Raw genomic sequence first — 23971 nt, 5'->3', positions numbered from 1 at the left:
ATGGAACTAGCAGAACACTGCTTAACCAACACATATTTCATATACAAAGGACAAAGATACAAACAAATAGAAGGAGCCCCCATGGGATCACCACTGTCACCTGTCATTGCTAACCTGTTCATGGAAGAATTCGAATCCAGAGCCCTGGCCAATGCCATCCTCAAACCCAAACTATGGTTAAGATACATCGATGACACATTCGTGATTTGGCCCCATGGACAAGAAAACCTAAACAATTTCCTAACACACCTAAACAGCGCACACCCCAAAATCAAGTTCACCATGGAAACAGAAACAAACAAACAACTACCATTCCTAGATGTACTAATCTACAAAAAAACAGATGGCACACTAGGACACACCATATACCAGAAGAAAACACACACCAACCGCTACCTCAACGCCCAATCCCACCACCACCCAGCACAGATAAACTCCGTGGCTAAAACACTAATTACCAGAACCAAACGCCTGGCAGACAAGACACACATTAAGGCTGAACTATGCACCCTGACTAAAGTACTGACAGCCAACGGCTTCCACAAAAGCAAAATCACCAGCTTGATCCACAAAAACACACTGAAACATAATAGAGACCCAGAAGATGAACAGACCTATGGAACAGCTGTCCTGCCCTACATAAGAGGTACTACAGACAAAATTAGTAAGGTACTACACAGACATCACATCAGGACTGCCTTCAAAACAGACAGAAAAATAGCAGCCATCCTTAGCAACCCCAAAGATAAAATTGACCTGGAAAACCAAGGCGTATACGAAGTCCCCTGTGCATCATGCCCGGCCACATACATTGGACAGACCAATAGAAGAATAAGTACCCGCCTGGATGAACACAAAAATGCAGTCAAAAGCTGGAACACACTTCCTCACTAGTCCAACACATGGAAGCTACAGGTCATAGCATCAACTTCAATGGCACCAAAACCCTGGCCACTATGGAAACCCTAGCCACAGAGTCATCAGAGAAGCCATAGAGATTGAAAAAGACCAGAAAGCATGAACAGAAGAGATGATTCCACCAGGCTGTCAATCATTTGGAAGCCTGCACTCACAAACAAAAAATCTCCACACCACAAGCCAGGCAAACACCTGGGCACAAACAGATCCCCCTGATACCTCCAGCTCAAACACACCCCAACCAGGCACCCAGATGAAACCCAGCTTCCTAACTAATGATAGCCGTCCATTTACCCGAAGCCAAGCTGCACTAAAGACCTCCATTAAAGTAACACAATGCTGCCAGCCAATCAAGATACAAAAAGAGCCAAAAACAGACAGAAGATATCAGAAACACCTATCAAGCAGAACACAGCAAACTCCGAGACCAATAAACACAGACCAAGACTCCCAACCAATCAGGATGAAGAAAAACCATTCTGGCACAGCAATAGGCTGCCCCAAATTTAAATCTGAAACCACTGTAAAAGTCTGACCCACAGACGGACACAATACAGAAGCCTGATGATGGCAGATGAGATTCTGCTGAAACGTTGCTACAACTTTAAAGAACTACAATGACGTGGGAAAAGAAGCAGCTGCTTCTTCCTTTTAACTGCTAGTGGGGTGTGACTTGATTGGGTGGGGGCTTGGCTGTGTTCTGATTGGGTGGGGGTGTTCTCATTGGTTAGGGGTTTGGCTGTGTTCTGATTGGTTGGGGGGTTGGCCATGTTCTGATTGGCTGGAGGTGTGTTCTGTTCAGGTGGGGGCTTGGTTGTGCTCAGGTTGGTCTTAGTTACTGGGGGATTTGAGCTGGTGAGCTGTGATCTTGCTGTTTGGCTTCAAGTTCATGGTCGTGCTGCATCTTCATGGTGGGGGTCAGTTCGCTTCATGTATGGCTCAGAGGGGTTTGAAGTGGGTAGTGATGCAGCGAGAGAGAAATCATCCAGATGCCCTAAGCTTTATGGTCTCCCTAAGATACACAAAGAAGGAACTCCACTTAGACCAATAGTCAGCTCCATAGGCTCACCTCTACAAAACCTAGCCAAATTTCTTGCCAAACAACTACAGCCCTATGCAGAATCCATCAACTCACATGTAAGAAACTCATTCCAGTTCATTGAGATCATAAAGAAACAAAACTTACAACCCAGCGACCTACTAGTGAGCTTCGATGTCATATCCCTCTTCACCCAAGTGCCAATAAAAGAAGCCTTGACAGCCATCCAAAACAAATACAACCCCCCCAGCACATCCTAGATCTGACCAACCACTGTCTATCCAATACATACTTCACCTACAATGGACAAAAATACAAACAAATAGAAGGAGCACCCATGGGATCACCCCTCTCACCTGTCATCGCAAACCTCTACATGGAACACTTTGAAACACAAGCTCTAGAAAAATATGATCACAAACCCAAACTCTGGCTCAGATACGTAGATGACACCTTCATAAACTGGCCACATGGGAAAGAAAAACTGAACAACTTCCTCACACACCTCAACAGCCTACACCCCAAAATACAATTCACCATGGAAACAGAAGCTAACAATCAACTTCCCTTCCTAGATGTCTTGGTATACAAAAACCCAATGGCTCCTAGGACACACCATCTACCAGAAGAAAACACATACAAACCGCTATCTACATGCACTCTCACACCACCACCCAGCACAGATCAATTCCGTAGCTGAGACACTCATCTCCAGAACAAAATGCTTAGCTGATGAACAACACCTAAAAACCGAACTACACACTCTCACCAACGTACTAACAGCCAATGGATTCCAAAGAAAGAAGATTACCCACCTAATCCAAAAAGAAACCCCAACCAAAATCCAAGACAGAGAACAAGAGAACGGCAAAGCCCTCCTCCCATATATAAAAGGCACTACAGACAAAATCAGCAAGATCCTCCAAAAACACAACATTAAAACAGCATTCTGCACAAACAGAAAAATATCCACCATCCTAAGAAACACTAAAGACAAAATCGAGTTAGAAAGCCAAGGAGTATACGAAATCCCTTGCACCACCTGCCCCACCACATACATTGGACAAACTAACAGAAGAATAAGTGCACGCGTTGAAGAACATAAGAACTCAATCAAAAAGAAGAACCGACCTCTTCCCTGGTCCAACACCTCAAAGCCACAGGACATGAGATTGACTTTAAAAATACCAGAACTATCGCCAAAACCGAACACTTCAACAACAGAATAATCAGAGAAGCCATAGAGATAGAAAACGCCCACACAGCATGAATAAAAGAGATGACACCTCCCGCTTACCAGCCATTTGGAAACCCGCCCTCATGAACAGACGAGTACCTAACATGATGAATGACACCAGACCCACACCCACGAGGGCCACACAAGATGCCACCACCACACTTCCACGTAAAAAAGCAGACTCACACCCACACAGAAGATGAGACACGACCACAGACCAGAGACTGCAGCTGCATCACTACCCACTTCAAACCCCTCTGAGCCATACATGAAGCGAACTGACCCCCACCATGAAGATGCAGCACGACCACGAACTCGAAGCCAAACAGCAAGATCACAGCTCACCAGCTCAAATCCCCCAGTAACTAAGACCAACCTGAGCACAACCAAGCCCCCACCTGAACAGAACACACCTCCAGCCAATCAGAACATGGCCAACCCCCAACCAATCAGAACACAGCCAAACCCCAACCAATGAGAACACACCCCCACCCAATCAGAACACAGCCAAGCCCCCACCCAATCAAGTCACACCCCACTAGCAGTTAAAAGGAAGAAGCAGCTGCAAGCTCACATCACTCTAAGAAGCACAGAGCTGAAGACAGAAGCCTGAAGATGATGAATGAGACTTCATCGAAACGTTGCCTAGATACTTCCAAACTTACGCGGGAGAAAACCCGAATAACCAAAGATCTCCATACATACATACATACATACATACATACATATACACATATACATATACATATACATGCATATATATATATATATATATATATATATATATATATATATATATATATATATATGTATGTATATATATATACACACACACACACACACTATATATATATATATATATATATATATATATATATATATATATATATATATATATATATATATATATATATACATATACATATACATATACATATACATATACATATACATATACATATACATATACATATACATATACATATACATATACATATACATATACATATACATATACATATACACATACACATACATATACATATACACATACATACATACATATACATATACACATACACATACATATATATATATATATATATATATATATATATATATATATATATATATATATATATACACACATACATTTTGAGTGTGTATACAGATATATGCAGGACTGCAGCCTTGATTGTTTAAAAAGAGACTAACCTAGTTATTTAAAAATAAGATATTTTTTATAGTATATCATACTCCGAAATGTTTGAGCTGGAGATAAGAAAATGCATTATTTCTTAGCAAGATATAGCTATGTCAAGGCAAATGGAACTCACAGATTAAAAGTGAATTCCATTCTAGAGACAGGTTGGATTCAGGGTCAAGCTTTTAGTTTTCAAGAATTGAAAGTCTTTTGAAAACTACTCTGTAATCCAATGTGTGCTAAGGAACTTGACCCACCTCTAATATTTTGTTCTTTGTGAGAGAAATTCACCTGCAACTAAAATTCCATTCAGTAATTCTTGTCAGAGAGAAGAAATAAAATATATTAATCCTTACAAGTCTGCTTTGTCTGTGTGTTTGATAACGACACAGCTTTTAATAACTGTCTCTTTTACAATAGTATTTTTTTTTTAAAGTTATATTCACAAACAACTAATACAAGCTAAAAAAAGAAAAATGGAAGATTTTTTCCTCCTGATTATCAAAAATCTGTGTTTTAGGGGATTTTTCAAATATAGCACATATAATTTGTGGAGTGAATATAGAAAGCTCTATTCTCTTTCCCTGTTAAGAAAACATTCATGAGTTTTCATTTTTGCCTCCTATTATACAATGGATCCACTGATAACAGAAAACTCCTCTCTGAATCTGGGTAGAATTTACTTTCCTAGATGTGTCAAATAGATGATGTTCAAAACAATATTTCATCAGCCACTTTGATGTTCTATCAGCCAATCAGTCCTTCATGTTAGCTTTTCAGGAAAAGAAAAGATGGAGATAGGCAGTCTTCACTAATTACTCCCAATTTGTATGCAGGTTGATAACATTAGTAATGGCAAACCTAAATTAAGCATGAAACACACATGAACAAGTCAAGCAGAAGCCAGTGTCAACCTGGCTCAAGCCAAGAGTTCAAAAGAAGAAAAATACTTTTAGCAGATCTTTGGGTGTAATTTCCTGGAGATACCTAATGGGCATATTCAGTAGACTCCCTTAATCATATGTAGCAGGACTTCACATAAGAAAGATACACACACACAGAGAGAGACAGAGATGACAAAGTCACTTTTGTCAATCTCCTCCCGCACCCCCAGCAAAATGTGTATGACTATGCATATAATGGTGTGGTGTTATATTGACATTAACGATCTTTCTGTTTCATAATGGACTTTTCTCTTGTTACTTTTGTTCTGTATGGGCACTAACTATCTCATATATTGAACCATATAGGAATCAGGCCCTTTAGGTCCATATAAGCATCTACCCTAAGTTGTGGGACTTATTCATCAAATACATTTACTCAGTATTAGTGGTACTCAGTAATCTCTTCATGTGGGGACTATTTTTAACCTGAGATATATGAAAATAATTGCAATTTAGCTGTATTTTTATTGTTATCAGAAACTTACAGAATGTCTCAAATAAGCCTTGCTGTTCAGCCTTGGTTGATTTACATTTCCTTATTTTGGAAATGCACATGTTTTTATTACACTGGATACAGTTTGCTAAACTTTGCCCAGAAAAATGAATTAGCACCTTGTTTTCAATCTCTTTTGGTGTAATTTATTAAAAAAAAAAAAAATTGAGTTAGTCATTTCTCCTACACCTATTCCATTTAGGCTCCATTTTCTTCAAAACAGTTCAACTTCTCTAACTTAGATTTTTAAAAAGTGTATATAAACTTAAATTGCTAGTAATCTTTCAGATAGCTAGATACCATAAGTTGGCATCAGAAAAAGTGGATACAATTATTACAACTTTAATTCCCCCAAAAAAGTAGGAAAAAAGGGTTATAATCATCATATTTTAACTTCTTATTTCCAAAATTGGTAAACTTGTATTGCAGAAAATGCCCCCAAAGCCAAAGAAGAATGCAAATTTACAACTGAAAAACTCCACTGAATTGTGGTATCTGTAAAGCTATGACAACCAGATTGTACTTGTTGATAACACCATTGCAGCAAACTGAACAACCCAATTTTGATTACTTGCAAGAAATAGCTTCACTCATGGTATATTTTGTAATATGTGCTTCACTATAAAGTTAACTGGTAACAGCAATAAATTGATTACAGTACAGTAAACTAACATATTAATTTAATTTATCTTTTTATTAGATTTGTTATGGCCACCTATTCTCAAAAATGCTGAGTGATTTACAAAATTCCAAAAACAAAACATTTAAACACTTAAAACCTGTATAAGCAGGCAAAAACAACTGAAGCAATAACTAGTACAAATATGACAGAAGCCACACGAATATAACCGATTAAGCCCAGGCATGGAAACAAAACCAAGTCTTAAGGGCTTTGTGGAACTCCAGGAGTTTGGACACAGTCCATATGTCTTGGGGAGTGAGATGCTATTCCAGTGGGCAGGAGCCATGACACAGAAGGCATACTTCCTCAGTGACACAAGATGGCAACATTTAATTGAAATAACCTGGAGTGCATCTGCTCTGCCTGATTGGGCAGAATATCAAGCGTGAAACAAACAAGGTTCTAGTGTTTTTATCATATCAATTACTAATGTTTAGTTATGTATATATTTATCAGAATTTCTTTTACATGAATTTGGGACAAATCTTTTAATGTCTTTTATTTATTGAAGATTGAATCTAGAAAATGGGTTGAAATTTATTTAATTGGCCTTTTAATGTGGATATACTCAATTTTGAGCCAAATTGATGATTTACCTAGTTTGGGTAATGAAATGTCTGCAAGAAAACAAGAGCCTCAGAGAGTAGCAAGGATCCATTATTACAATACTGAACTACAAATATTCTCCTGTATTGATATTTTTCACATTTATATAATTTTACAATGCATTTTCCTTTTATTTTTAAAGAGTATATAATATGTGTTTCTTCTGCCAATTAGAGACATTTGAAATATGAAACATTGATAAGAGTTTAAAGTCTAATGGAAAATAATTATTTTGTCTAGCTGTTCTAGAAGTAAAGCTACATACATTTTTTTTCTTAAAATGTATTGTTTCTGATAACATTATGCACCTAGAATAATAATAAAGAAACTGTACCTCAAGAATAATACTGTGTTTGGAAGGCAAAAAATGTTTTTTATAAAAAAGAAATAGTGTGGCATGTTTTTTCAAAATCTGGCGTATTGTTTTTATATGTTTATTTCACCATTATTTTCTTCACTCAATGATATACAATAAAAATGTGCTGTTGGTATTATATCTGCTCACTTTTTCATAAAGATTTATTAGGGAGAAGTGAAATTCTATTGATTTATAGTTATGTGTAGATTACTTCAAAAAACTATTACGTATTTGTTGTTCACTATGAAATGTTCTAGAAGGAGAAAAAACAGTATGGGTGGCAGAAGGAGATATATCGATAAAGTACAGCAGTTTTCATTATTCATAAGATTTGTTAACTCAACTATTTTTCTTTTTGTAACTCTCTTTTGGAAGTCATAAGCACTTGTGTGTGTGTATATGTGTGCAACATGTGCATGCATACACACCATTTAACAATAAACATAGTTTGTTAATATAAGACTTTGACAACTTTAGTTTTTTTTAATAAAAGCATTCTGTATGCCTGATGGGTTTCTTTAAACTTTCCAAATATCAACTATGATAAATCAGAATTTATTTTGTTTAAGGAAAATATTGCTAGATCAGATCTGCCACTTAGGAAATTAAATTTAATTTCCCTTTGAGGCTAATTAGCTGTTAGCATCTCAGCTCTCTTTATGCATGTAATTAATGTTTGGCGTCAAAAGTTTTTTTTTTTCCATTGAATTTGAGGAAGTTACTTTGGGCTTTGCCATCAAGCATTATTTGCTTTCTTGAAAATCTCCTTTGAAATAAATAGTTTATAAGGAATTTTCATTGCCATTGTCATAAAGTAAGCCGTACATTCTGAAGCATCAATATTACCAGTTTCTTTGTTCAGACAAAATCTTTCTATTGAATTGCCAGCATCTGAAAGAGCCAAGCAAGTCTGAGAAACTGTTGCTAGGAATAAAAGAAGAGCTGTAAGAGAACTTTAGTGGTAACAATTCATCAGTGTGCAGTCAGGTCACACACCATGTCATTTAAGCATAAAAAGACTTGTATCATCTTGATTAAAGCTTATGCACATTGAAATGGTGCATAAACCTTCCAAGAATTATCAGCACTATAAAGATTGATTTTCTTCTGGGCTTACTTTCTGTTCTGACTTTTCTATTTCAAAACCTCTCTTAATGGTAGAGAAGGCATATTTTATTCCAGATAGAGAAATATATAAGAGCACAACATCATTAGTCCCACTGAAGTGGACATTGAAATAATAAGTCACTAATGATTCATAACAGTCTTATAGGTAAGCTGATGGCCTGCCAGCTGCAGGTGCTGTTTGAATGTGCAAGGAAAAAGTGATTCTATGTTTAGATTTCAAAAAGATGCTAAACAATAATTTCTGTAATCTGACAGGTCAAGTGTCTGTCTGTCTCTATGTCTCTCTCTCTCACACACACACACTCTACACACCCACCCACCCACCCACCTACCCACACAAATAAACACTCTTTTGAGATACAAAGCTATCCAATTAATAAGCAGTAGAAACAATAAAATGAATGGGTCTCCTTGCCTTAGGAATATATAAGCGCTATTTCTATCCTCTGGTACCATTCTATCACCTGGTCCTATTTCTATCCTCTGGCTCAGTGGTGGTATGCTACTAGTTCGGACTAGTTCAGCAGAACCAGTAGTAAAAATAGCCTCCAAAGATCAGCTGAGAGGAGGGGAACACCGCAGGATCGGCCCTCACACACACACACACACACACACACACACACACACACACACACACCCCTGCACTTTTCTCTTCTTTATCCTCTCAGCTGATTGGCACTGCAGGCCTCAGCTGGTATGGGGAAAGCTGTGTTACGCTCATTAGGTACGCACGCACATGCACATGATCACCAAACCAGTAGTGGAACAGGTAGGTTCCCACTGCTGCTCTGGCTTACTGTTTTGTTAGGATTTGTGAATGTCTGAAGAATTACTGAGTGGTTGAGAATGTTAAAAAAAAAGTGATCTCAGCTTGTTGCTTTGTTGAAAGGTCTTTACCTTATAAATATCTGCAACTGACTTCACAAAATTAATGTCCTTTTTTCCTTTATAAAGATTTAATTTTTGTATGTCTCATGTTGCTCTTGTGAAAAGCAATAAAGGACCCTTTAACAGAGCAAATTTTGTAGAATGCAATTTGAAAACCTCCGATTTGAACACCATAAAAAAGCCATGTTTCGTAATAATCTTTTATCAATTGTATGCTGTTTTTATTTTTTATTTTAAATAAAAAAAGGAGTACATCTTTAAAAGTATTTCTCCCCACCCCCAAGACTACGTAATAGGAAAATATTTCCCCCAGTTCATAGGTCCAGAATCTGGATTGTGCTAAAAAAAAAGTTTAGCTACTTCTGGTTACAACTAAAAGATGAGATAAGTATATTTCCAGAAACTTTGTATAAAGCAGCTGAAAATAAATCAAAACATGTGATAGCTAGTTAAACAAGACAAAGCACATTAAGAAAAAAATACACATATAAAGATAGGAATAGCTTTATATGTGTTTTTATGGAAAGTATAATGGAAACTTGTAGAATGGTAAGGGATATCATTTATGGATTCAATCAATAGAAACAATAGGGATATAAAGAACATATAATTTCACATGAGGAACCTGAAGCAAATATTGCTTAAGTGACAATATCAGGAATTGGTTTATAATTTCAGTACACATTAAATTAATAATTTACGTTAATACTTGAAAATTATTTTCACATTTATTTTCATATTGTAAGTTGTTAATGTAATTTCTCTTGCATGAGAAATCCTCTGTTGATGCTTCTTTATACTAGATATCTTTAAAAGAGAATATTTGTAGCTCAGAACTGAACTGTGGGGGCCCTGGTACTTTCAGACCTTGGTTGTTTTCTTGCAGATGTTTCATTTTCAAACTAGGTAACATCAATGTACTGTACTAATGTAATTTCATTGTAAGAAATATTTGCAAGAAAACAACCAAACTCAAAGAACATCAAGGACTTCACTAATCACCTTGTTCTCCTTTCTTCCACTTTTCCCAGCATTGTTTCTTCTACAGAGATCTAGGTTTTTGTATAATGTGCATTAAGTAGGATAAGTCTGATCATTTGTACCATGACTGAGTGGTCTGTTTTATTCTGTGATCCAGAGGTGGTATTCAGAAGGTTCTGACCAGTTCTGGAAGAACGGTAGTGGAAATTTGAAGTAGTTTGGAGAACCGGCAAATACCACCTCTGACTGGCCCCATCCCCATCTATTCTCTGCCTCCTGAACTGATTGGCTGGGTCTTCTTTTGTTGCCCTGCACAGGAGAACGGAGCTGGAAAGCAGGTTAGTGGGGTGGGGGGGGAAATGGGGATTTTACAGTATCCTTCACCTGCCACACCCACCAAGCCATGCCCACTAAGCCACACCCACCAAGCCACGCCCACAGAACCGATAGTAAAAAGTTTTGAATCCCACCACTGCCGTGAGGCAGTTTTTTTCCTTGATGTTCTTTTAAGACTTTTCCAATACCAATGTATAGCAAATAGTCTTTCTGACCTGCTTCTTCAACGTTCAGCATTTGCCGCTGCAGGGAAAACCTTTGCCTGCACTACATTGTCTTTGTAATATGTACGCATTCTGGGAACTTAATATCTTTTCCAAACTCATCATGCTTACTCTACAAAGTGCTACTCTATGATATAATATTTAGATATACTCTTATCTAAATCTTAATGATTTGAATGTAAGAGAAGATATAGTAATGCTTCCATTACTACTGACAATTGATTTAAAAAAAACAACAGAAGTTATCTACCACTTTAATATCTTCATTGTCAATTCTAAGGCTAATTACCATACCTGTATTTATTACTTGTGTCATTTTTAAATTCAGTTTTAGTCCCATTATTTTTAACTGTGCTCCTTGATTTTCCTTACTAATGCTGCATATAATTTATATTCTAAGTTATTAAAAGGTGATATTAGGAGAAACAAATTAACTCAATGATTATGAATCAAGAATGGAAGAATTTTTGGGTGGTGGTGGGGAATACAGCTTTTGATTTATACTTTAGCAGAAATGCTGTAAAGCATTGCCTCTCCCCCCTCCCCAAATTAAGAAGTGGCTCTTTTTTAAAGTGACATGACTATTCACAAGTAAGATTAATAGTTTCTTATTTTAGTCTACATATTGTAATATTTTTTCCTCAACTAGCAAATAGGCATGACGTTGATCAACTGAGACATGTTCACTATTGTTCTGCAACCCTGGTTCACGTAATGATGATAATTTAAGACAAAGGTTCATGTTCTTTGAATATTATTTCTTTCAAAAGTATTGAAGTGTGGATATCTCTGTATTAGACAGATGGTAGTCAATGATCCATACTACAGTGAACAGGTCTTGCAGGTCTGAAATGGAGTCCCCAGAAAGCTTCAACAGTTGTTCTCTGATAAATTGGCATAACAGAATAAATGCATATGTTATTTTAAAGTATGGAACACAATTCTAACATTTTTACTACCTTCTCAAACTTTCATTTGTAAATGAGATTCTTCTTATGATGTAATATATTTAGCTACCAACATCAGATAATTATAGAAACTTTCTATTTAAAAGTGCAAGAAGTTTGGAAGCCATAGCATAGTAGTACCTATTTAAAAATAAATAAATAAAATACAGCTATAAAGAGTTGAGGTGCTTTTGAGGGAAACCCAGCCGGCAGTGAATTCTGGGATATAGAATCCTATTTGTTCACGACCTGTAAACTTTTAATGCCTGTTTTGATATCTCTATAGAACTGTACAGTTCTGTTAACTTTAATTGCTTTTTACATTTTTGTAATAATTTTAGCGCTTTTGTATGAAAATGCATAATAAATATACTATTTGTCTCCCCCCCCCCAAAAAAAAAGAGTTGAGGTGCTCCACTGCACCATTGCTAAACTTTTACAGTGTGTTGGTTCATAAACTACACTTTATGCCATTGTTCTGTGATTTGAATTTAACATTGTGTTCATTTTAATATAATAACCATCTCTACTAAAAGTGGCCTAAAATACAATGCATAAATACATAAAGAAATGAAATCAATATGTGTTTCAAGTTTCAACATAAATGAAAATGATTGTGTTAGTCTAAATAAATTAGTATAAATTATAAATTAATCTAAAACCTCATTTTGAAAAGTTGCATATATTTAACCTTCAGTATTAAAGAATCTTTAAAAAAAATCTTCCTACCATTCACTTTTTAGTGAATGGTCTAAACATTTTCCCAAGAATTACAGAGTATTTTGTTTAAAATAAATATCAAGAAAATATTTCAATGATTATTTCCCACAGTAGGATATATTATTATTATCTTTTTGTTGCAAGTTTTTATAGTTCAAAAATAACAGGCAACTTTGTATGAAATTATGAGTATATAAGCAGGCAATTTTGTGCAAATAGGCTTTATGTATATAAAGAAAAACTATAATTCTAGTAAAATGAGGAACTGTTCTGAAATTTTGAGGGCATTTCCTTCATCCAGTGACATCTGCAGCAAACTGATGATACAAATCCAACCAAATCTGCATGATAACATCACACAGATGTCAGTGTCCTAATGCCTGATGAATGACATAAGTTGTGGCATTTGCATAATTACATTATGCCATGTTCCATTATTCCCTCCTCCATAAGCGTACCTCCTTTCTGAGCCAATTTATTGATAAATTAATTGACATACAGTTGGGTCTTTGCTGAGTTTGTTTGTTTTCCTGCAGATGCAATGCCAATTCAATATTGAATACATACATTCCAGCATGTATACATGCTGGAATACAAATATTTCCAGCATGTCAATTGTCCCACCAGAGGCAAAAATACTTTAGACCACTACTACACAACAGTAAATGATGCTTATAGGTCTTTATTATGAGCAGCTGTGGGACACTCTGACCATTGCATGATTCACCTTGTACCTGCCTACAAAGACTTAAAACCATGAAACCAACAATTAAATCAGTGAGGACCTGGTCTGATGAGGCAAAGCTGAAGCTTCAGGCTTGCCTGGATTGCACTGATTGGAATGTTTTCGAAGATACCTCTGCAGACCTAGATGAGCTCACAGACACTGTAACATCATATGTCAGCTTCTGCGAAGACTTATATGTACCAACAAGCAACCTACATATATATATAGTAGCAATAAACCTTGGTTCACAGATAAATTTAAGCAGCTACATTGTTCCAAAGAGGAGGCCTACAGAAAAGGTGACAGAATGCTATACAACCAGGCCAGAAACATATTAACAAGAGAAATCAGATCAGCAAAAAGAAGCTACTCTGAAAAGTTAAGGAATCAGTTCTCAACAAATGAACTAGAAAAAACATTACTGGCTACAGCAAACATCACTTAAAAACATCACTGGCTACAGCAAACCTCCTTCCCAGGCAAAAGGAAATCAACAACTAGCAGATGACCTGAATGTGTTTTACTGCAGGTTTGAAAGGAAACTACAGCCACCTATCTCCACAATTCCCATCTCAAACACACCAACAGCAGCCAAGCTTCCTACAACTGAGCCCAACCCATTGGGTTCACAACCTCTGGTGATGACAGAAAAAAAAAAAAAAAAGCAAGATCTATTTCACAGAAAAAAGCCAGGAAAAGTACCAGGGCCAGACAAGAGAACTCTTTCTTGTTTAAAAGTCTGTGCTGACCAATTGGCCCCCATCTTCACCTGAATCTTCAATAAATCACTAGATATGTGCTATGTTCCTTCTTGCTTCAAATGACCTACTATCATCCCGGTACCAAAGAAGTCCTCCATCAGGGAACTGAATGACTACAGCCCAGTTGCTCTAACATCTGTAGTTATGAAAACCTTTGAAAGGCTAGTTCTGTCCTGCCTAAAAACCATCATGGATCCACTGTGAGATCCCATGCAGTTTGCATACCGACCAAATAGATTGACAGATGATGCTATTAATATGGCTCTGCACTATATCCTACAACACCTAGAATCTCCAAATACCTATGCAAGGGTCCTCTTTGTAGATTTCAGTTCAGCATTCAGTACCATCATTCCAGACATTCTAACTAAACTAAACCAGCTAGTGGTACCTAAACACACTTGTAAGTGGATCAGAGATGGTATTCAGCAGGTTCTGACCAGTTCTGGAGAACTGGTAGCAGAAATTTTGAGTAGTTCACAGAACCAGCAAATACCATCTCTGACTGGAGATTTTACAGTATCCTTCCCCTGCCACGCCCACCAAGCCTCGCCCACAGAACTGGTAATAATTTTTTTTTGAATCCCACCATTGAAGTGGATCATAAGCTTCCTAACAGACAGGAAGCAGCAAGTGAAGCTAGGCAGAATAACATCTGATGCCTGTACAATTAGCATAGCCCCCCCCCCCACAAGGCTGTGTGCTTTCTCCACTTCTCTTCTCCCTATATACCAATGACTGCATCTCAAATGATCCATCTGTTAAAATTTGCAAATGATACAACAGTGATTGGTCTCATTCGAGACAACGATGAATCCACATACAGACAGGTGGTTGTGCAACTTGCCTCGTGGTGTAACCGGAACAATCTGGAACTAAACACACTCAAAACTGTAGAAATGATGGTAGACTTTAGGAGAAACCCTCCCATACTACCACCTCTTGCAATACTAGACAACACAGTATCCACAGTAGAGACTTTAAAATTTCTAGGTTCTATCATATCACAAGACCTAAAATGGACACCTAACATCAAAAACGTCATAAAAACACACAACAAAGAATGTTCTTTCTGCGCCAAATCAGAAAGCTCAAACTGCCCAAGCAGCTGCTGATTCAGTTCTACAGAGGAATGATTGAGTCTCTCATTTGCACGTCTATAACTAACTGGTTTGGTTCTGCAATCCAACAAGATAGACACAGACTCCAGAGAGTAATTAGGACTGCAGAAAAAAACACCAATTTGCCTTCAATCAAGGACCTGTATGCTGCACGTGTCAGAAAGAGGGCTGTGAAAATATTTACAGACTCCTCACATCCCAGAGTTAAACTGTTTCAACTCCTACCCTCAAAACAACACTATAGAGCACTACATACCAGAATAGACACAAGAACAATTTCCCCCCATGTCATCACTCTCCTAAACAAATAATTACCTCAACACTGTCCAACTATTTACAATTCTGCATTACTATTACTATTAACCTACTCATCACTCCTTATCGCCCATCCCCTCTCACTTGTGACTGTATGACTGTAACTTTGTCGCTTGTATCCTTACAATTTATATTGACTGTTTCCTAGTATGATTTGATTGCTTATTGTACCCTATGACTATTATTAAGTGTTGTACCTGATGATTCTTGACTCTTGACGAATGTATCTTTTCTTTTATGTACACCAAGACCATTTGCACCAATACAAATTCCTTGTGTGTCCAATCATAAAAAATTCTATTATGCCTGTATTTCTAGATAAGCATGGACCCATTAAAAAAACAAAACCTAACCCTAATCCTTCCTTTTAAGGTTACTGAGTACTTCAGATTTGAAGCAAATGGTGCTTTTGGGTCAACAGACAAACTCATGTAGCACCCATCTACAACTCCTTCACTGTCAGCCCTTTGTGGTAGACCACATCAGAAAACAGTTTCCACAGGAAATACCTGAACTACATTTTATCGTAGAAACAGAATCTTGAAATCCCAGCAGCATTTTCCTTCCCTCTTTATGGCAGAGACATTTTAAACTTCCTTCCAATGTTCTTTTCTTGACACTGGCTTAAATGATCACCTAGACATCTATGTGGCTCTCTCTAGTTACCCAACTCTGTTTTCTCTTGAGAGACAGAGTGTAAGTCTACAATTGCATAAAAAGGCATGGCTGCTTTAAGGAATTGCCAAAAGAGCTGTTAGAATGCCCCCCCTCCAATCTCCAAGGCACTTTTGTCTTTGAAACTGAAGCATTGCGTAACCTTCAAGATTGTGTTATAATTTACTTGAAGTTATTTCCTTTAAGAATATGATCTTCCTTTATCTAATCTTTAGAAGGGATGCTTACCAAAATGCCTACTATAAGTTGCAAGAGCCATTTGTCTTTTTCAAAATTGGAGTTTTTTAAAAATGGATTTCAGACTGAAAAGACTTATTCACATTGAAACTTCCTGCTGTAGAAATAGGGATAAGGCAACAAAGCAATTCTATCATCCTTATCTATGTCAAAACCAGTTATGGTATTAAATCTCCACTGTCCAGATGCTCTGTTTCCCTTCTCTCAGTTATTTGCTTTTGAAACATGTGTTTTAAGAGTAGCTTTATGAAAATTAACAAACTATCAGTTATCATTCATCTTGCACTTCCCTGAAACCACAACTGTGGTCTGAAAAGATCCCCAGTTGCATAACCAATTTGCTTGGCAATGTTACCCTACTTGGAATCAATGATAATTTTCCAGTTGTTGTTGTTGTTTCCAATGCACTCCAATCTTTTTTCCAGAATTATTTTTACTCATCTAGGTTACATTATTCAAAGCTTTTAATATAACAAGCTATTAGGAAGGAAGGAAGGAAGGAAGGAAGGAAGGAAGGAAGGAAGGAAGGAAGGAAGGAAGGAAGGAAGGAAGGAAGGAAGGAAGGAAGGAAGGAAGAAAGAAAGAAAGAAAGAAAGAAAGAAAGAAAGAAAGAAAGAAAGAAAGAAAGAAAGAAAGAAAGAAAGAAAGAAAGGAAAAGCATATGGTACAATCTCTTTTCTAAATCATTGGAACAGTAAAAAGCACAATCAAATATACTTTCCCATTTATACCTAACCTTTACAGCCTTCTCAAATGAATACTTCTGCCATGGCAGAAAGCATTTTTTTTAAAAAAGCAGAAAAGTTGTGTTTATTTTAGATTTTCCAATGATAAAGCAGGGAGAAAAGCCTTCATCCTTTTAAAGTAGCACATTAATGATAATAATTTAGGACTGCAGATTTTTGCTGAAATGCCTTGTAGGAGATGAATATATTATACAGCTTTATTTTCATTTTCCATAGTCATTTGCTGACAGAAATCATATTCTTCTAAATCCTATTCTGAGAATGAACTATTGCTTGGCTGAAAGCACTGATATATTCTTTATAAAACTTCTCATGATGCATTCCCATATTCACTATAAGCTGCACAAGATTTAAGAAGACTAGTTCAAGATTGCAATGCTTAGTTGTTTCTCTTAAAATATCAGATTGGACTAATCCCATTTGCACGCTTTCCTTAGCTTCTGTCTAAGCCTGACTTCAAACTGACTCTGAAGTTCATTACTAAAGAGAATGCTTTGAACTGAGGATAGCAAAATACTTAAGATGACATAAACAAATCCGACGGGATTCTAAAAGTGGAGAAAATTAGGAAGAATAATAATAAGAAAATGCATTGGTTGTAGGGAAAAAAAACAATACTTCAACTTAAAATCAGAATCATAAGAGCTCTCATTCTACAGTATAAGAAATAAAAATGTCACAGAGCAAAATAAATTACTTTCAGAGAATACTCCAAACTGGTTTTTTTTTTGGATATCAGATGGAGAATTCGAAAAACTGGGTCATTCCTTCTTTGTAACCTTGTTAATATTACTTTGAACTACTGTGACTAACTATAACATGATCTGGACAAAGAAAAGCATTTTCCTCCACTGTATAATTAAACAGATTACAGTATAGGTAGTCCTGGACTTACAAAGGTTTATTTAGTGACCATCCAAACTTACAACAGCATTGGAAAAAAGTGACTTTTAACACGTTTTTATACTTATGACCTGGCAGCATCCTCTGATCAGGTGATCAGAATTCAGACACTTGGCCACTGACAGTGTCCTGGGGTCATGTGAAACCATCTTTTGTGACCATCTAACAATCAAAGTCAATGGGAAAACAAGATTCATTCAACAACCATGTACTAACTTAACAACTGTAGTGATTTATTTAGCAACTGTGGCAAGAAAGGTTGTAAAATGGAGTAAAACTCACTAAACAACTATCTCTTTCAGCAACAAAATTTTTGGGCTCAATTGTGTAATGCTTAGTCACTATTCAGAATTGTGAGAGCTGAAATCCACACATATGAGATGCCACAGTGATGGGAAAATGTAGATTCTCAAAGTGAAAACTGTGAGTTAATTAAAAAAAAAAACCATACAGTCACATTTTTTTTAGAACTCTAGGAGGAACATAACATAACTCTTGGGGCATAATGCTTTTTCTCATGTTGAGCTCTTGTTTAGACAAATGTTCTGGTGTGAGGCTCTTGGTAATCAATTCATTTTAAAAGCAAGCATTCCCAAGGATTTTCTTTTTAAGCAAGATATATTGTTTCAGGTTTCTAGGTTCTATAATATCTCAATACTTAAAATGGACACCTAACATCAAAAACATCATCAAAAAAGCACAACAAAGAATGTTCTTTCTAGACCAACTCAGAAAGCTCAGACTGCCCAAGGAGTTACTGATACAGTTCTACAGAGTAATTATTGAGTCTGTCATCTGCACTTCTATAATTCTCTGGATTGGTTCTGCAAGACGGACACAGACTTCCTTGGATAATTAGAATTGCAATAAAAACAATTTCTATCCAGCTGCTCTTCACTGAGAATCTGTATATTGTGAAAATATCTACAGACCCCTCATATCCTAGACATAAATTGTCTCAACTTCTTCCCTCAAAATGACATTATAGGACATTGCAAACCAGAATAATTAGACACAAGAACAATTTTCCCCCATGTCATCACTCTCCTAAACAACTAATTCCCCTAACACTGTCAAACTATTTACTAAGACTGTATTGCTATTATTTTTCTCATCCTTCCCATTGCATATTACCTTTTCTATTGATGACTAAAACTTTGTTGCTTGTATTTTTACAATTTATATTGTTTAATTAGTTTCCTAGTATGATTTACATTCATTGCTTATTTAATATCCTATGACTGTCACTAAGTGTTGTATCTTATGATTCATGATGAATGTATTTATGATGACTATGCTCATGATTTATCACTTATATCTTTTATGTACACTGAGACCTTAGGTACTGACGACAAATTCCTTGTGTGTCCAATCACACTTAGCCAATAAAGAATTCTATTTCATTCCATTTCATTTTATTCAAAAGGTAAGGATTAAGTTAGATTAATTTCAGTTTAGAATCCTATTTAACTGTTAAGAGTGGAGTTATTCTTGGCCTTTTTCTAATGACCTCTTGTTATTGTGAAGCAAACTACTTGAAAACTACTTCCTAAATATTTCTATGGCTAATTACAATTAAGGAGCTATGGCAATTTGTGAATATGGATTCAATTCTAGGTTCCATGGGACTGCAAAATAGCAGAAAACAAGTTAATTTTAAGAGTTTATTTAAAAGTATATGTAATTAACCAGAGTTGTTTTTCTCCTACTTCTGTAATCCCATGGAACCAAGAATTGAATCTATATTCACAAATTCCTGTAGTTTATTACTACCATAATCAGACAAGGTAGAAGCAGTTTTATGGGGGGAAAACAGCATGTACACTTATTGGATATCATTCTATTGCACTTCAAAGGGAGAAATATAATTTATATTAAACCCATGTAACTTCCCAAACCAATGATGTCATCCATTTATCACCTATTGAACTAGAGAAACCATCCTATATACCAGGGGTCCCCAACCACCGGGCCGCGGACCGGTACTGGTCCGTGGATCACTTTGTACCGGGCCGCAAAGAAAAAAAAATGAAAAAAAATGGCGGCTTTCTTCGCCTTCGGTGAATGCTGCTGGGATCAGGGATCAAGGACACAAATGAAAGAAGGGGAGGGAGGAAGCAACCAAAGCCTGTCCTGCTCTCTGGCTCAGCAGCTTCGGTTTCCTCCCGCCTCGTTCCCTCTCAGTCGCTCTCTCGCTCCTCCACCAGCCCAGGAAGAAACTGCTTCAAAGAAGCCGGCAGGGTGGCTTTTCCTGTCGGCGCAGCTCTCCCGAAGCGCCCGTTCACCCCCACCCCACCACCAATCAATCCAGGTTCAATCCAGTGCTCCGTTCTGCCTGCCTGCCTGCCTGCCTTCGTTTCTGGTTGTTTGGGAGCAGCTTCGGCTGAGAATAATAACTATTCGCCTCTTTTTATCAGCCGAAGCTGCTCCCAAACAACCAGAAATGAAGGCAGGCAGGCAGGCAGGCAGAACGGAGTGCTGGATTGAACCGCGTGCGGGTGGCGGGGTGGGGGTGAACGGGCGCTTCGGAGGAGCTGCGCTGACAGGAAAAGCCACCCTGCCGGACTCTTTGAAGCAGTTTCTTCCTGGGCTGGTGGAGGAGCGAGAGAGCGACTGAGAGAGGAACGAGGCAGACACCTGAGGGAGGGAGGGAGACACCTGAGGGATTGGGCTGAGGAAGGCAGGGCTGAGAGCCGTGGGCCGCCACAGCCCAGCGCTCAGTTTTGAAGGCGCTCCTCAGCCCGGTGCAGTTCCTGAATCTGCAGCTGAAACCCTCCTTTTTAAATGTCCCAATAGAAGAGAATATCTATCGCTCAGGGTTGCAATGAGGAGGCATTGGCGCTCCCTGAACTTGGTGGTTTGCTGGCAGGCGTTTTATTACCCGACTAGGTAACAACATCAGATGTTACCTAGTCAGGTAATGAAACGTCTGCAAGCAAACCACCAAACTCGGATTCCCCCCGGTCCTTGAAAAAGTGTTTCTGCTTGAAACTGGTCCCTGGTACAAAAAAGGTTGGGGACCACTGCTATATACAGAGCACAAAATGTGGAAGATGCACTGATCAATGCATTCTTTTGTTATGGCTCTTTCTGTTTTATGTTCATATATGAATTCTGCTGTTTAGTTTGAGGAACAGCTGCATCCAATTGAAGTCCTTCTGTTGGTAAATTATCTCCTGTCTGAAGCAAAGCCTTTGTAAGAAGATGCTCTAATTTTATCAACTCATTTTCCCTGTAAGTGAAAATGATAAATGATCACTGCATTTGAACAGATGAGGCCATCATTGACTTTATTCATCCCATCATCTTTTTCCCTCTCCCTTTAGTTTCCAGCAGAATTTTTTTTCCCATCAAGGAAATGATTATTCACTTCTGTACTCTCATCCAGTACTCTGCAGGTGCAGCTCCCACATGCAGGCATTTTGCACAAGTCAGCTTTAGTTGTTGCTGTTGCTTTTCCTGTTGATTATATATATATAGATAGATAGATAGATAGATAGATAGATAGATAGATAGATAGATAGATAGATAGAGATAGATAGATAGATATATAGATAGATATAGATATAGATATAGATATAGATATAGATATAGATATAGATATAGATAGATAGATAGATAGATAGATAGATAGATAGATAGATAGATAGATAGATAGAGAGAGAGAGAGAGAGAGAGAGAGAGAGAGAGAGTTTGGAAAACAGGTATTTTATACAAAGGAAAGGTATTAGGAAAGTGTGCTTGTTTGCTTGCCTGAGAATAAGGGAAACAGGGAATAAGATGAGAAGAAGAATAAAAGGGGCTCTTTTTATTTTTATTTTACTTTGGATAAGTGCATGCACTATTGTAGCCCATCGTGTTACAAGAAGAGCTTCCTGCTCTCCACAAAATGAGCAAATTCCAGTTTCCTTTTGTTTCTTAAGTATCCTTTCAAAGGCTCAGATGTGGACTTCATATATTCTTCACCATGCACATCTAGAAGTATAATAGCTTTTTGCAACCTAATGCCATTTCAAAATTGAAGACGCTTTTTAGCTGTTATAGTATATTGATTTTTATATTTTCTGATGTATTAGAGCAATTTTTCAAATGTATCCGCCTTGCCTTGATATCTTGAGTATAGAGAGAGGATTTCACATTTATTAGCTTTGTGTGATATATATATATATATATATATATATATATATATATATATATATATATATATATATATATATATATATATATATATATATATATATGTTGTGATTCGGCATCTGCTACAGGTTTTGAATGACAGCTCCAGCGAGGAGGACTTATATGAATCAGCAAGTTCTAACGATGAGGAGGAGATGAATGCATTTGATTTGCAAGATCGGCTTGAACCTTCAAACTCCTCCACCCTTCAATTAGGTGGTCAGCCAGGAACGGGTGATAATGAGGAACAAATGTTATCTTCAGGTGAAGAAGATGATAATTTGGATGATTGCTGGGTAGATGTCAGGACAAGACGTCTCCTGACAAGGAGGAACCAACGAGGTTACAGTAGGAGAGCAGACCAGCAATTAGACTAATTAGTTACTCTATAAAGGGAGAGATATGACTTTGCACTTTGTCCGGAACAAAGTGTCTATTTGCAAGAGAGAACTGAAGAGCACAGTTTGGAGGATTTTGATCTGAAATATCTTGTTGGGATTTGGATTTAATTCGTTGGAACTTCTACTTATTGGAATTATTTTGTGAAGGACTTTGATCTGAAGAATCTTGTTGAGTCTTGGATTTAGTTCGTTGGAACTTTTACTTATTGGAGCTATCTGTGAACATTTTCCTGTTTGCTGCCTTTCTTTACAAGGACTGCTGCTTTCAGCCTTAACTGTTTATTTTAGAAGGTGGGACATAACATATATATATATATATATATATATATATATATATATATATATATATATATATATATATATATATATATATATATATATATATATTATGGCTCCCCCTTCAGAGTTCAAACAACACAAAACCAAAAGCAGCCGTTCCAAAACTTAAATCCAACAGAAAGGAGTTTTACAAGATTATATTCCACACGCCCTGTTCATCAAAACAGTCCTGGCACAAATTCTCAAAGCTCCGAGCCTCTGCTGAAAACCTCTTCAAGCAATCAGTCACTTTGTTCCTGACAATCTTACCCCACACAGCTGTGTTCTTTTATACACTTTGAGGCAACGTGCTAATTACTGACTCGCCCTCCCTTCTAACTGAGTTTGCCTCCGTAAACCACCTAGATGGGCGTGTCAATCTCCCTAAATCAACGTCTGGCCTGATGTCTCCTCACAGCTTGACGTTTGAGCCTCCTTCTTGTTCTGGCATCAAGCCACGATCTGTCAGCTTCTTCGCTCGACTCTTCTGACTCATTTTGTGGCTCAATTGCAGGCATGAATGAGGTCGAGGGTTCAGGCGAAGAATGTCTGTGTGATAACCTCTCATCCCCCTGACTCACATCTGTGTCTTCTAACAATTCAGACTCCAAATTCTCAGCAGGCTCCAGCCTTTCATCCTCAGAGTCATCAGAATCAAAACTCACAGCAGGATCGATCCTTTCAGTCACAACACTATCCCTCACCGCAGGGCCCTTCCCCCAAGTCTGACGATCAGGATGTGGTTTTGACGGAAATTGTGCGTGATATGTGCGAATAAGATCTGGGGCATGCACCTTGGATACATCCTGCCAAGAGCGAATTTCTGTTTCATTGTCCAGTTTTCCCACAAAGTACTGGAATCGTCCCTTTAACCATCTGGAATCAT

This window comes from Notechis scutatus, chromosome 2 (genome assembly GCF_049901735.1).
Source record: "Notechis scutatus isolate UNSWTSFEM ecotype Mainland chromosome 2, rNotScu1.2, whole genome shotgun sequence".
Classification (NCBI taxonomy): domain Eukaryota; kingdom Metazoa; phylum Chordata; class Lepidosauria; order Squamata; family Elapidae; genus Notechis; species Notechis scutatus.
Note: the sequence above shows the minus strand (reverse complement) of the source record.